The 16,095-nt window shown below is 38.9% G+C and overlaps 1 protein-coding gene across 1 annotated transcript in view; it reads left to right on the top strand.

Moving 5' to 3' along the window:
• ARHGAP24 (Rho GTPase activating protein 24) overlaps positions 1–16,095 on the top strand; it is a 566,219-nt gene that overhangs the window by 223,571 nt on the left and 326,553 nt on the right. The gene's annotated exons all lie outside the window — the stretch shown is intronic.

Consider the following 16,095-nt stretch of genomic DNA (forward strand, 5'->3'; position numbering starts at 1 on the left):
AGAGGGTTCCCTTCCCTCCACAACCTCTCCAGCATTTATTGTTTGTAGACTTTTTGATGGTGGCCATTCTGACTAGCATGAGATGATACCTCACTGAGGTTTTGATTTGCATTTCTCTAATAAGGAGTGATGTTAAGCATCTTTTCATATGTTTATTAGCCATATGTATATCTTCTTTGGAGAAATGTCTGTTTAGTTCTTTGACCCACTTTTTGATTGGGTTGTTCATTTTTCTGGTATTGAGCTGCATGAGCTGCTTGTATATTTTAGAGATTAATTCTTTGTCAGTTGTTTCATTTGCTATTATTTTCTCTCATTCTAAAGGTTGCCTTTTCACCTTGATTATAGTTTCCTTCCTTGTGCAAAAGCCTTTAAGTTTAATAAGGTCCCACTTGTTTATTTTTGTTTTTATTTCCCTTTCTCTGGGAAGTGGGTCATAGAGGATCTTGCTGTGATTTATGTCAGAGAGTATTCTGCCTATGTTTTCCTCTAAGAGTTTTATAGTTTCTGGTCTTATATTTAGATCTTTAATCCATTTTGAGATTTGTGTGTGTGTATGGTATTAGAAAATGTTCTAATTTCAAACATAGAAAATATATACCTTTTAGAAAAGCTTTTTATTGTGATAAAAATGCATGAGACCTACTCTCAACAAATTTTGAACTGTACAGTACAGTTATTAACTCTGCACAGTGTTATGCAGCACAAAGTAATCTCTAGAATTTTCTCATCTGCTATAACTGAAATACTACACCTGGTAAATAGCAGCTCCCCAATCCCCGCTCTTCCTGCCCCTGGAAACCACCATTTTACTTTCTGCTTCTAAGACTCTGACTACTTTGTTGCTGGTGTTTAGTTGCTAAGTCATGTTCAACTCTCTTTTGACCCCATGGACTTCAGCCTGCCAGGCTTCTCTTTCCATGGGATTTCCCAGGCAAGAATACATGAGTGGGTTTCTATTTTCTTCTCCAGGGACTCTTCCTGACCCAGGGATCAAATCCATGTCTCCTGCATTTACAGGTTTTTGTTTTGCTTTTACTACTGAGCCACCTGGGAAGCCCTTTAGATAGCTCATGTAAGTGGAATCATGCAGTATGTGTCTTTCTGTGATTGACTTATGTCACTTAGCATAATGTCCTCCAGGTTCATGCATGTTGAGGCACATATCAAGATTTCCAAGGCTGGATAATAGTCCATTGTACATATCTATCACATTTTCTTTACCCATTTAGCCACTGATGGACACTTAGGTCATTTCCACCTCTTAGCTACTGTAAATAATGAGCACAAGCATCTCTTGGAGATACTGTTTTCAGTTGTTTTGGATAAATACACAGAATTGGAGTCATTGGATCATGCAGTGTTTTTAATTTTTGAGAAATCTTTGAACTCTTTTCCACAGTGACTATACCATTTTCCATTTTACCAACAGTGCAGCTACACAAAGACTCCAAGTTTTCCACTTCTTCAATGCTTGTTTTCATGTTTTTTTTTTAAAATAAGAGTTATTCTAACAACTGTAAGGTGATAGCTCATGTTGTTCTGATTGGCATTTCCCTGATGATTAGTGATAAAACATTATGTTTAAATTTTTAAAAATTAGAATCACATCCAGAGAACAAATCCCATATCTATATATCTCTAGTCTTCAAAGTCATTCATTCTTTGACATAAGAAACGCTCTGTGTGCTCCTGGAAATGGCCTTCTAGACTGCTTCCTGTGCTGCAGAAGGCTGACAATAATAGGTCTCATTTTATTTTGTGCTGTAGCGCATCCTTGTCCATCCAAGCTGCTTTGCTGAGCTGTGCCTCATCGCTCAGTCATGTCTGCCCCTTTGCAGCCCCACAGACCGTAGCCCGCCAGGCTCCTCTGTCCACGGGGAATTCTCCAGGCAAGAATACTGCAGTGGGCTGCCATGTCCTCCTCCAGGGGATCTTCCCAGCCCGGGATTGAACCCTGGTCTCCCGCATTGCAGGCAGATTCTCTACCGTCTGAGCTACCAGGGAAGCCCCCAAGCTGCTATAATTTCTTTTAAAATGTTGTAGCCCTTCAGTGTGAGTGCGGCTGAGTTGCTTCAGTCGTTTTCAACTCTTTGTGACCCATTGGACTGCATCGGCCTTCAGTGTATCATGTTATAATACATTTAATTAGACAAAAGCTACACCACATTTTTTTTTTTCGGAACTAGGCCTTTCTATATCTTGGATGGAGAGTCAAAGTGCTGGTGAATAATGCCCTAAGCTTCTTAGAAGACTTTTTGTTTATTAGTGGCCTACAAGGTAAACCCTTATGATTTTTAGAGGCTCTTCTAACTACAAAAAAAAAAAGGGTCTGAGTGTCACGTCCCTGAGATTTTCAGAGGCCCTACTGCAGTCCCTTAGAAGCGATCTGAGGTCTCAGCAAGGGGTCTTACAGCCATACTTTTGAAATGATTACCACTTGACTGGTGGTGTTCTGGATTTGCTGTTTGCTCTTATGTTGTGCTCTTAGGTTGCCTAGAGCATTATAAAAACAGTTTGATGAGTAAGTTTTGTCTTCTTTATATATTTTCTCTAAAGGCCTTTTTATAGGATGTTTGTTTTGTTTCTCTTTTTCTAGTTATACATTGTCATATGTAGATAAAAGAAAGCAGTTGGCACTTCCAACATTCTGCCTGAATATCTTAGTGAAATTGACCAGTTCATTACGTATATATATTTTTATACCTGATCGATGGTACAGTGTTGCCAAACACTCTGCCACTGCATACCTAGGGTTATCTTTTCTCCAGCTTCTAATTGCCTCACTGTCTTTCATGCCCTCAACCCCTAACAGAAGTCTCCCTGTAGCCCTTCTGGCTTCAGCCAAAGGCCATACTACATGTTGCAGGTTTTGTTAACAATAGCCACTGAATTCTCCATACCATGTTATGCTTCTATCATGTACCACTGCAAACTATCCCAAAATTCAGAGGCTTAGGATAATAATCATTTTACTATATCTTATGGTTTCCTGGATTGGAAATTTGGACAGTTTGACTGAACAATTCTTTTACCCTGGTTGACAGCAACCAAAGGCCCTGGTGGTATTCATTAGTGGATGGCCTGGTCTAAAGGGTTCTAGACAGATTCATGTACATGTCTGGCACTAGGTTCAGACAGCTGGGCTCAATCACAGCTATTGATTGACACACCTATATGTGAGCTCTCTAGCAGAGGTATCTCTAAATACCTGGTAGGTTTTTGTAGAGAATAAGGGCTCCCAGTGTATGTCCCAGTAGGCAGTGTTCTCACAAATTCAAAGCAGTCATAGAGTCCACCTATATTTGAGGGAAAGATCAAACATTTCATCACTTGATGGGAAGGGTGCCATAAAAGTTGTACCCATATTTACCACACCAAATGATAGTATAAGAAATAATAACGAGTCAGTAGGAATAAAGGAAATGGAGCAAATATTTGCTAGAGAAAAAGTCACTATTAATTTATAATCTAAAAATGTATTAAATTCAGGGCATGAAGTTAATATGCTCCATTATCAAACCTCTTTAAGGTAACAAATATATATAAGCTTAGGAACTTTACTTATATTTTTCCAGAGTGAGTCATGACAAAGAAGTGTTCACCAAGAAAACTGCGCCCCTGGTGATGGCTTGTATTGATGAGACTTTTAATGAAAGCTTCCAAGTTAACTTTTAGGGAGGTATGTAGTATTGGAAAGGTTACTCAGAAAATCTTGCAACACTACTGACAGGCTAGAGAGCTCTGTGTGTGTGTGTGTGTGTGTGTGTGTGTGTGTGAGAGAGAGAGAGAGAGAGAGAGAATGTGTCTGTGTGTGTGAGCTGCCCTCATGCTTCTGTTTGTGAAGAATCCTCTTCAGACATTAAATGCATCCTTAAGCCTGATTGCTTATTGAAAAAGAGTGCCTATCTTTGAAATCCAAATGTACTTGCAAAATTTGAACACACTTCTATTGTCTAGTATCTTAAATTATAAGGTTACACCCAGTTGGAAGAGCAAGAAGCACTTTGAAAGAAGAGGATAAATTTTTAACAAAGTTATTGTATCAGTCAATTAGTTTTCTCTGCTTCAGACATTTAGCCACCAAACATCAGCATTACAAATATTTTCAGAAGATATTTTACTAGAAAGTAGGTGAAAGAACTCTTGCCACTAACTTTTTGCATCCTTACCAAGTGTTCTTTTGTGTCAATGTAGAGATGGGATGAGAGGAAATGACCATACATTTATCAACTTCTAGAATAATTTTCCAAATTCTAACTATATAGATTATAGATGGATATATAGATAGGTTGATCATTTTAATTAAGATTTCTGTTTAGGGAGAAATCAATAGGAAGAAGTTTTGAAAATTTGCAAAGAAGTTACTTAGTTTGGAAAATAGATTGGTGCCCTCAGTTTAGTTCAGTTCAGTTCAGTCACTCAGTCGTGTCCGACTCTTTGCGACCCCATGAATCGCAGCATGCCAGCTCTCCCTGTCCTACTTGGTTTATTTGTTTCTTTATACATAGCTTTTGTTTTTCTTTAAGTTCTGAGAAATTATGAGATTGCTGAAACAGTAGAGAATCTTTGGCTGTTAATGCAAGAGGGACTTAGAGATCTACTTAGAGATCCCCTATTCTTCCCTTGAAAGAACAGGGGACCTGGAGTCAGGGGTATCAGGAGCACAAGTCAGAACCCAGTGATTATGCCAAACATAAGTTGCAGTGAAATAGGAGCTCTATCCATCTTTTTCACCAATGGTGTGCCTGGTGGCTGGAGCAGTACAACTGCTTTTTGAATGAAAGTTTTCCTTTTCTGACGGAAGATTATAGCACTACTAATGAATTAAAAGATGCTTGCTCTTTGGAAGAAAAGCTATGACCAACATAGCATAGTGAAAAGCAGAGACATCACTTTGCCAACAAAGGGCCGTCATAGTCAAAGCTATGGATTTTCTAGCAGTCCTGTATGAATGTGAGAATTGGACCATCAAGAAGACTGAGCACCAAAGAACTGATGCTTTCAAACTGTGGAGCTGGAGAAGACTCTTGAGAGTCCCCTGGACTTCAACGAGAGCAAATTGGTCAATACTGAAGGAAATCAACCCTGAATATTTATTGGAAGGACTGATGCTGAAGCTCCAATACTTTGTCCACCTGATGCGAAGAGCCAGCTCATTGGAAAAGACCCTGATGCTGGGAAAGAAGGCAAAAGGAGAAGGCAGTGGTAGAGAATAAGATGGTTAGATAGCATCACTAACTCAATGGACATGAGTTTGAGCAAACTCATGGAGATAGTGAAGGACAGGGAAGCCTGGAGTACTATTGTCCATGGGATCACAGAATCAGATACTACTCAGCAACTGAACAACAACTACTTAATAACTATGCATTTTTTTCCAGTTTACTTTAGGTTTTAGCCTCAGTTCAGTTCAGTGCCGTTCAGTCACTCAGTTGTGTCGGACTCTTTGTGAGCCCACGGACTGCAGCACACCAGGCCGCCCTGTCCATCACCAACTACTGGAGTTTACTCAAACCCATGTCCACTGAGTTGGTGATGCCATCCAACCATCTCATCCTCTGTTGTCCCCTTCTCCTCCTGCCTTCAATCTTTCCCAGCATCAGGGTCTTTTCCAATGGGTCAGTTCTTTGCATCAGGTGGCCAAAGTTTTGTACTTTCAGCTTCAGCATCAGTCCTTCCAATGAATATTCAGGACTGTTTTCCTTTAGGATGGGCTGGTTGGAGCTCCTTGCAGTCCAAGGGACTCTCAAGAGTCTTCTTTAATACCACAGTTCAAAAGCATCAATTCTTCACCACAGTGGTCAGCTTTCTTTATAGTCCAACCTTCATGTCCATACATGGCTACTGGAAAAACCATAGCTTTGACTAGATGGACCTCTGTTGGGAAAGTAATGTCTCTGCTTTTTAATATGCTGTCTAGGTTGGTCATAGCTTTTATTTCAAGGAGCAAGCATCTTTTAATTTCATGGCTGCAGTCACCATCTGCAGTGATTTTGGAGCCCCCAAAATAGTCTGTCACTGTTTCCACTGGTTCCCCATCTATTTCCCATGAAGTGATGGGACCAGATGCCATGATCTTCGTTTTCTGAATGTTGAGCTTTAAGTCAACTTTTTCACTCTCCTCTTTCACTTTCATCAAGAGGCTATTTAGTTCTTCACTTTCTGCCGTAAGTGTGGTGTCATCTGCATATCTGAGGTTATTGATATTTCTCCCAGCAATCTTAATTCCAGCTTGTGCTTCCTCCAGCCCAGTTTTTCTCATGATGTACTTCACATAGAAGTTAAATAAGCAGGGTGACAATATACAGCCTTGACATACTCCTTTTCCTATTTGGAACCAGTTTGTTGTTCCATGTTCACTTCTAACTGTTGCTTCCTGACCTGCATATAGGTTTCTCAAGAGGCAGGTCAGGAGGTTGGCCTACAAAGAAAGAATATATTAGACCACTCTATGTAAATATTAGAGAATTTTCTTTCCTAATTATATAGATGTATCTTCATCTCAATGTAATTATTCAGTTATGAGTCTTGTCATAAATAAATCTCAAGGAATGAAATAGCCCCATACATCATGCACTGAGTTTTCAAGTTTTATAGAAGTTATTAAGGATAAGTAACTAAATACAAAGTCATGTTTAGTTCAGTTAGGAAAACAATTGATGTGAAGGTGAAATGATACCCTTAGGACCCCAAGATCTATTTTAAGCATTTTTATTTGGGGTTTTAGAAGGATCCAAACCCCAAGATGTCATCTCTACTGTAAACCTTTAATATATGTATTTTTTCACTTATTTTGTACTTCCCACAGTGAAAAGTAAAGTAAAACACTATTTTGATTCCATATGTATCCATCTCTCCAAAAATAAATGAAATGATGCTGATACAGGACTATGCTATCTCTGCCCCCCCAAAGACCTTGGCTCATATTCTCCTAGGCCATGGGGGACAACATAGTAAAGACAGGGTTTTCATTCACCTAGGATGTTTGTCCATAACATGGGCATGGGGAAAGAGTTTAGCTACTTCTGCTTCATTTATTCATTTGAAAGAGCTTAAAAATAAAACTGAAACATACCTTCTTAGTGTAATCAGAATGCTCAATCATCCCATAGATGAAAAAGAAGAGAATTCTTATCTGAAGTGCCTCTTTTTAAACTGACAACCTTCTGTTTTGAACTAAAGCCCCATTGCTATAGCAAGTGTGATGGTTAATGAAGGATTTGTGGTCTCTTTGATTATCACTGACTCTGAAATATTGACATTAATATGTTAAAATTCTGAAGCTGAGTAAATCACACCTAAGTCATTTGATGGTCTATAACAGCAGGAAGTCAAATAAATTAGAGATGACTGTTTGCAAATTAACTGATGTTAGTTAATATTCATTAGAGTAAATCCAGTTAATTTCTTCTTAGTCAGTTTTATTTGAAAGAGACCAAATTAATTGATAAAATGTATTCCACAGTGTTTGCCTGTCCCTACCTCCTGTCTCCGACACGTATGTTGCTCAAAAGCATATACAGTTCCATGGAATAAATATACTGATAGAGTATAACTTGAATTTATCTTCCTGAAGGAAATATGTTGACACAGTTACAAATAGTTTAAGTCAACCAGAGGTATGGGCAGTTGCCTTTTTCATTTCTATTTAGTCATGTACAGATAAAGGATGATGAAGGTGAGGTAGCATTTTAGAGAAAGACTAACATTGCTAGAGCTTAGGATGATTTTAATTTTTCTGAACATATGAATTAAGTTGAGAGTGATGGGTCTCATTTGGGACCCAACGGTTTTTTGGTTTTTTTTTTTTTCTTTTTTAATTGAACTTGAGTGCTATGGATTAACAGTAGGGTGTTTTTTTTTTTTTTTTTCCCTGTTCCATCATCAGTTTTTACTAGGATCTAGTCGCTAAGAGTCGGACATGACTGAGTGGCTTCACTTTCACTTTTCACTTTCATGCATTGGAGAAGGAAATGGCAACCCACTCCAGTGTTCTTGCCTGGAGAATCCCAGGGACGGGGGAGCCCGGTGGGCTGCTGTCTATGGGGTCGCACAGAGTCGGACATGACTGAAGTGACTTAGCAGCAGCAGCAGAATTCAGATTGATAACTTAGCAAGGAAATAATAGGAAGAAAAACATTTACACCATATTTTTACCAATTAAATAGAAAAAGGCAGGTGTATATTCAAGAAATACCAACCCTGCCTAGAACCCAATAAGGCTGAATGATTTATCTGAATTATTTCAGATTCATGATTTGTTTCCTTTCCTTTGCTAATCTTTCTGACTTCACTTTTAATGCCTGAAGTGGTTTTGTTTTACTTTAAGTTAGGTATCCTTTTATATGTTTTAAAGCCTGCATTAAATGGCAGCTTAGTTTGTTGAAAAGGATTCACTGACATCACATGTACAAGTACTTTATTTCTGAAGCAAATTCTTTCAACTGAACTCAGAACTGGATTGTGCTCATTGTAAATAAACATGCCCAGACGGTCATCCTCACGGTTAAGGCAGGAGAGGGGCTGCTCTCTCAGCTAGGCAGAAGCAGGAGTTGCCTGACTCCGTTGTTGACTTATATTAAAGGACACCATGCAGAAATGATGACTCAAACAGAGCACTTATCAAGTTGTTGAGGACCTTCTCTTCCTGCCAGTGGAAAAAGAAGCAGTGAGAGGATTGGGTAATGACAGAAGAATTTTTCCTAGTTAGATGTATTTGGAGTGCAGTTCAGATGTAGGCTAGGATGATAATATCAATGGATAATGATTGTGCTGCAGTTGAAAGCATAAGAAATACTCCCTTTGAGCCACAGAAGATCATTGGAAGATAAATCAAGATCAGCTAGTGAGGAAAGGATCTTATAGTTTTATGTTGTTTTCCAACTTATTAATCAACCACCATGCATTTGTCATGCTAACAAAGTTTTATTGATTATTATACACAGTGAACTACTTTGTCCTTAGCATTGGGATATGCTCCAAAGCAGTTTTAAACAATAATGTCCACTGCTTCTATACTCAAGGAGCTTAACTATCTAGTTGTGTAGGGACTTCCCTGGTGGTCCAGTGGGTAAGAGTTTGCCTTCCAATGCAGAGGGTGAAGATTCAATCCCTGGTCTGGGAACCAAGATCCCACATAACTCAGGGACAAAATAAAACAAAACCTAAAAGAGAAGCAATATTGTAACAAGTTCAGTAAATAATTTTTAAATGGTCAACATAAAAAAACAATCTAGTTGTGTGCAATAAAAAAATAAAAGACGGATAAAACCAGTGAACATTACTTGGACAACATAACACACTGCTATGACAATAAGCTCAATTGTGCAATAGGTTCCTCTGTCTATGGGATTCTCCAGGTAACAATACTAGAGTGTGTTACCATTTCCTTCTACAGGGGATCTCCCTGACCCAAGGATTGAACCTGTGTCTCCTGCAGTGGCAGGCAGATTCTTTACCACAGACCCACCTGGGAAACTCATTGTATACTAGACAGCAGATAAGGTAATAAATATGTTCTTATGTTCTAAAAGAGAGACTAACAAATTAGGTAAAATGGGAATCAATGGGGCTTAGTATTTGAGGAAAGGAATGGTGAAGAAGATTGAGTTTGAGCTTTAAGATGGGTCAAATGTTGAAAATAGAAAATGAGAGGAAGTGCATCCCAGGTTGAGTGAAGAGCATGAGTAAAGCACAGAAGGTGAAAATAGGTGGTGGGGGGTGGAGAAGGTGGAGGCAAGCTGAAAAACGATGGGTGCCCTGACCAGAGGTGATAGTAGATGCTGGAGAGAAATTAAAATCGAAATTGACAGAGCCCTGAGCACTTCTCTGGCAGCCCAGTAGTTAAGAATTTCTTTTCCATCACAGGAGGTGTGGGTTCAATCCCTGGGCAGGGAGCTAAGATTCCATGTGCCTCATGTTGAAAAAAAGAAAAGAAATACAGAAATAATGTTATAACAGATCAATAAAGACTTTTAAAATGGTCCTCAAAAAAAAAATCTTAAAAAAACGTTGGAAGAGCCCAAGTTGAAAAGCTCCAAAACTTGATAAAAATGTTGAGTCCTTTAAAAAAAATTTTTTTTAGTTTTTATTTAATTTCTTACAATCTCATTTCTGATTAATGTTTTGGCGTTTTTGTTCATGAGGCATGTGGAATCTTAGCTCCCCAACCAGGGATCGAACCCAGACCCCCTGTATTGAAAGGCTAAATTTTAACCGCCTGAACTCCAGGGAAATCCCTATTTTATTTTTAATGTTTACATATTAATGTAACATTTAATATTTACATATAATGTAATGTCACATTATAGTGTTATTTGGGGCTTCCCAGGAGGCTCAGCTGGTAAAGAACCCATCTGCCAACGCAGGAGACGCAAGAGGCCAGGGTTCAATCCCTGGGTTGGGAAGAGCCCCTGGATAAGGGCGTGGCAACCCACGCCAGTATTGTCTGGAGAATTCCAAGGACAGAGGAGCCTGGCAGTCAGTCTACAGTCCATGTGGTTGCAAAGAGAGGGATACAATTGAAGTGACTTAGCACGTGCATGATAATGTCATTTATAAAGCATGATTAAGCAAGTGGTATGTTTGATGGGAGTGTGAATGTGGAACAGAAAAGTGGGAGGGGCAGCCAGCCAGCAGTATCTATATAACCAAGCTCTCACTAAAATTTCCTAATGGTTCTGCCCATTGTGACAGTTTTAAATAAAACTCAGTGAGTTCAGGTGTACAGATGTTTCAAAACCTTTGTCAGTCTGAAACTAGGACTCTTAACAGGAAATGCTTGTATTTAATCATTTGATGAACTGATGGTTGCGTAGAGGGTTAATAAGGTTTCTGTGACCATAGCTGCTGGAGGAGGTTGGAAGGGTGGCTAGCAGACCGTGTAGGAGGCTATTATAGGGGCATAGCTGTAGAAAATGAAAAAGTAAGCAGATTCCAGAAATTTTTCTGAGAGAGAATTAGCAAGATTTCGTGGGATTAATTGAATGATAATGTCTCAACACGTGTGAGGTGCTAGAAACTGTGTTGGAATATGACACTTCTCTACGTAATAATATCCTTTGTGGTATCATCGGTTCAAAGTTTCCACATTTAGCACCGTGGAGTTGCCTTAGTCTGCTGGGGCTGCCATCAGACTAGCTAACAAAAACCATCAACTAGGTGACTTAAACAACAGACATTTCTTCTCTCACAGCTCTGGAGGCTGGAAGTCTGAGATCGGGGTGCCGCCACTAATTCCATGAGACCAGGGCCCCACCATCATGACTTAATTATCCCTCAAAGGTGGTGGTGGTGGTTTGTCTGACTCTTGGCAACTGTAGTACAGGGTTTCCCAGGTGGTGCTAGTGGTAAAGACCCACCTGCCAATGCAGGAGATGAAAGACATGCTTGTTCAATCCCCGGTTTGGGAAGATCCCCTGGAGAAGGGCATAACCCACTCCAGTATTCTTGCCTGGAGAATCCCATGACACACTCCAGTATTCTTGCCTGGAGAATCCCATGACACACTCCAGTATTCTTGCCTGGAGAATCCCATGGACAGAGGAACTTTATGGGCACAGTCCATAGGGTTGCAAAGAGTCAGACATAACTGGAGCAACTTAGCATGCACGCATGGAGCGTAGCAGAACAGGCTCCTCTGCCCTCCACTGTCTCCTAGAGTTTGCTCAGATTCATGTCTGTTGAGTCAGCAGTGCTATCTAACTGTCTCATCCTCTGCCACCTTCTTCTCCTTTTGCCTTTAATCTTTCCCAGCATTGAGGTCTTTTCCAATGACTTGGTTCTTCGCATCAGGTGCCAAAGTATTGGAACTTTAGCATTCAGTATCTGTCCTTCCAGTGAATATTCAGGATTGATTTCCTTTAGGATTGACTGGTTTGATCTCCATTGTCTAATAACCACTAGCTACTTTTTTGTCGTATTTGTTACATCTTTTAAAAAAAAATGTACTTTCTGCATGACTGCATCCTACTGTGGAATAAATAACATCAATAAATCAAGAATTTAAAACAGCTGTCATAAAAGGAAATGTCTGTCCTTGTAGTTCCTATCTTATTTGGTCAGATTTGGGTTGACTGCAATTTTCTCTTTTTAAAATTGAGAATTTCTTGGGTGGTCCTGACAGATGTTCAGGAAACTTGTAAACCCTCGTATTAGCACAAACTATAGTGTTAGTGACATCAAGATCCATATAAAGTCATGTACTCACAGATGCATACTATATGTATGTGTATACTATAATGAGGGCTCCAGCTGACTGGAAACATGTGGCGAGTGGATTTAATAAAATTCTTTTTTGAAAGTTGATCATTCAAACCATCTGTACTGTGGTAAGATCACACTTCCTTCGTGTCTCGTCTGAGAGAACAAAATAACCAGAGGTTTGGACCTAGTTCCTCAGTCAAAAGAAGCCCATTCAAAACTCCATCAGTCCCATGGTGCCTATTTCTCCTTTTGAAAGGTTGTTTCATCTCTACTAAATTCCAGTTGGCCTGTGAATGTATGTCTCTTTCTCTTTTATTTTCCCTCTCTCTCTCTGGCTATAATATATATGTGTATAAAATGTACATACCCATGTGTAATAAAGCTTCCCCCTTTAGGGCTTTTATACATGAGGATAAAGATAAGATGAACCTTGAAGAGGAAGTTAGAAAGGGAAGTATACTTTTATATTTTGGTGAAAAGACAGAATGAAAGAGAGAAGTGAAACAAGTTTTTAACATGGACTTCCCTTTTTATGGCTAAGAGAAACAAATGTACATTATATTTGCACAAATGCAATTTTCATAAAATTAGAAGTATGCATATATTAAAATGATTATTACAGGTTGCTTTCTAGTACCATATTAAATAGATTTCAACCTTATTAATAACTTATTAATATCTGTTTTAATGATATATATTTCTTCAATTATTTTAACTGAAATACTTCAATATTCATTTATATATTAGTGTTTTATAGATTTTAAATTAATATAGGAAAAGATATATTTTTAAGACACAATAAAAATAATTTTTAATTTTGTAATATTTTTCTTACCCAAATTGTCAATGAGTTATTCAGTGTAATACTAAAAGCAAAAAGACAAATGTTTACTGTTTATTTTGTTTGCCTCAGGGGGCTTGTGAGTTTTGATGTACTCTAATTGAGGTTGTTTCCAGAGTCCATAACCAGCTTGTAATGATAAATTTCATGTTTAATTCACAGCATTACTTGTATAAAGTTTTGAACAATTAAACTTGACTTTTATTATTGTGAAAATGTAGATGATGCTTACTTTGATGTGACTTTGGTCTGTGTATTTGTGTATTGAAGTTCAAGTACCTTCAGTCCCCCACCCACCCAGCTTCATTAACAGCCTGTGAATAAGCATAAGTCAAATATTAACTTCATATAGGTGATCCTTGAAGGCTACAGTCTAGGTCTGAAAAGTGTTAAGATGTACTCAGTGTGATGATGAAGAAGACCTTTGCTCTGCCCAAGACCAGTTTGGTTGTGAGTGGAGAGAAATGTGGGTCAGAAACTGCCAGTAAGAGAATCGCAGGGACCCATATGAAAGGAAAGATCATATATATGTAGGGGAAAAAAGAGAAGTCTTCACATTGACAGGACAAGGGGAAAAAATGAATAAAACCAATAAAGATCCTACCAAGATAATGACTGAGGCAATCAGGTCATTGTTGACAAAAATGTAGGAAATTTAATCTTTTGTTTACATTAAAAACAGATCCTTTCATGGCTTATTCTATTTGACTAATTCAAATGAGAAGTTGCCTGGTCACCAAGAGCCTTTGCTATAGAGGGAATTCATTCACCTGCTTACTTACTTATTTATTCATTTACTCATTCTACAAATATTTTTGAGTACTTACCATTTCAAAGACACTATAATTTCTCTGCATGGAGTGTGATATTGTGGAAAGGCTTGCAAAAAATACATCATGCCATTAACTCCTGTCTTTGAGCATGTTGCTAACATGAAGATAAAGAGTAAAAGAGGAATTGGGCATTGTTGCTAGGAGAACTTCACAGAATTATTGCATGGGGCATGGGATCGATCAGTCTGCCTGGAATAGTATGTGGAGAGGATGCCACAGGATGAGGAGTTCAGGATCAGTGGGGTGAGATTGTAGGTGGGCCTGAACACCAGCATAAAGATTGTCAACTTAAAAAAAAGTGCACTAATTGAGAGTCTTGAGTTAAGTTTTATTTGGGGAAAAAAGAGGGACTATAGCCTGGGAGACAACATCTCAGATAACTCATAAGAAACTGCTGCAAAAAGGTAGTGGGGGAGAAAGTGAGTGTATATGTGATTTTGGTGAAGGGGGAGTATATGCAATCAAGCACATATTTCTTACAGATTTGTGCTAGTCATGAGTAGTCTTCACCATGTAGGATTTTCAGTTCAGTTCAGTCACTCTGTCATGTCGACTCTTTGTAACCCCATGGACTGCAGCATACTAGGCTTCCTATCCATCACCAGTTCCTGGAGCCTGCACAAACTCATATCCATCGACTTGGTGACGCCATCCAACCATTTCATCCTCTGTCATCCCTTTCTCCTCCTACCCTCAATCTTTCCCAGCATCAGGGTCTTTTCCAGTGAGTCAGTTCTTCACATCAGGTGGCCAAAGTACTGGAGCTTCAGCTTCAGCTTCAGTCCTTCCAATGAATATTCAGGACTGATTTCCTTTAGGATTGACTGGCTTGATCTCCTTGCTGTCCAGGGGACTCTCAAGAGTCTTCTCCAACACCACAGTTCAAAAGCATCAATTTTTCGGTGCTCAGCTTTTTTTATGGTCCAGCTCTCACATTCATACATAACTACTGGAAAAACCATAGCTTTGATTAGATGGACTTTTGTCGGTAATGTCTCTGATTTTTAATATGCTGTCTAGGTTGGTCATAGATTTTCTTTCAAGGAGGAAGCTTTTAATTTCCTGGCTACACTCATCATCTGCAGTGATTTTTGGAGCCCAAGAAAAGAAAGTCTCTCACTGTTTCCATTGTTTCCCCATCTACTTGCCATGAAGTGATGAGACTGGATTCTTTGATCTTCATTTATTGAATGTTGAGTTTTAAGCAAGCTTTTTCACTCTCCTCTTTTACCTTCATCAAGAGACTCTTTACTTCCTCTTGGCTTTCCGCCATAAGGGTGGTGTCATCTGCATATGTGAGGTTATTGATATTTCTCCCTGCAATCTTTATTTTATTTTTACTTTATTTTACTTTACAATACTGTATTGGTTTTGCCATACATTGACATGAATCCACCACGGGTGTATACGAACTCCCAATCCTGAATCCCCCTCCCACCTCCCACCCCATATCATCTCTCTGGATCATCCCCATGCACCAGCCCAAAGCATCCTGTATCCTGTATCAAACATAGACTGGCACTTCGTTTCTTACATGATAGTATACATGTTTCAATGCCATTCTCCCAAATCATCCCACCCTCTCCCTCTCCCTCAGAGTCCAAAAGTCCGTTCTATACATCTGTGTCTCTTTTGCTGTCTCGCATACAGGGTCATCATTACCATCGTTCTAAATTCCATATATATGTGTTAGTATACTGTATTGGTGTTTTTCTTTCTGGCTTACTTCACTCTGTATAATTGGCTCCAGTTTCATCCATCTCCCTGCAATCTTGATTCCTGCTTGTGCTTCAACCAGTCCAGCCTTTCGCATGATGTACTCTGCATAAAGTCAAATAAGCAGGGTGACAATATACAGCATTGACATACTCCTTTCCCAATTTAGAACCAGTCTATTGTTCTATGTTTGGTTCTATCTGTTGCTTCTTGACTTGCATAAAGATTTCTCAGGAGGCAGGTAAGGCGGTCTGGTATTCCCATTCTTGGAGAATTTTCCGAAGTTTGTTGTGATCCACACAGTCAAAGGCTTTAATGTAGTCTGTGAAGCAGAGTACATGTTCTTCTGAAATTCTCTTGCTTTTTCTTTTTTTTAAATTTTATTAATTTATTTTTTCTTTTATTATTATTATTTTTTTTTTACTTTACAATATTGTATTGGTTTTGCCATACATCAACATGAATCTGCCACGGGTGTACACGTGTTCCCCATCCTGA

Source organism: Oryx dammah, unplaced genomic scaffold, assembly GCF_014754425.2.
Source record: "Oryx dammah isolate SB20612 unplaced genomic scaffold, SCBI_Odam_1.1 HiC_scaffold_3, whole genome shotgun sequence".
In the NCBI taxonomy this organism is placed as follows: Eukaryota; Metazoa; Chordata; class Mammalia; order Artiodactyla; family Bovidae; genus Oryx; species Oryx dammah.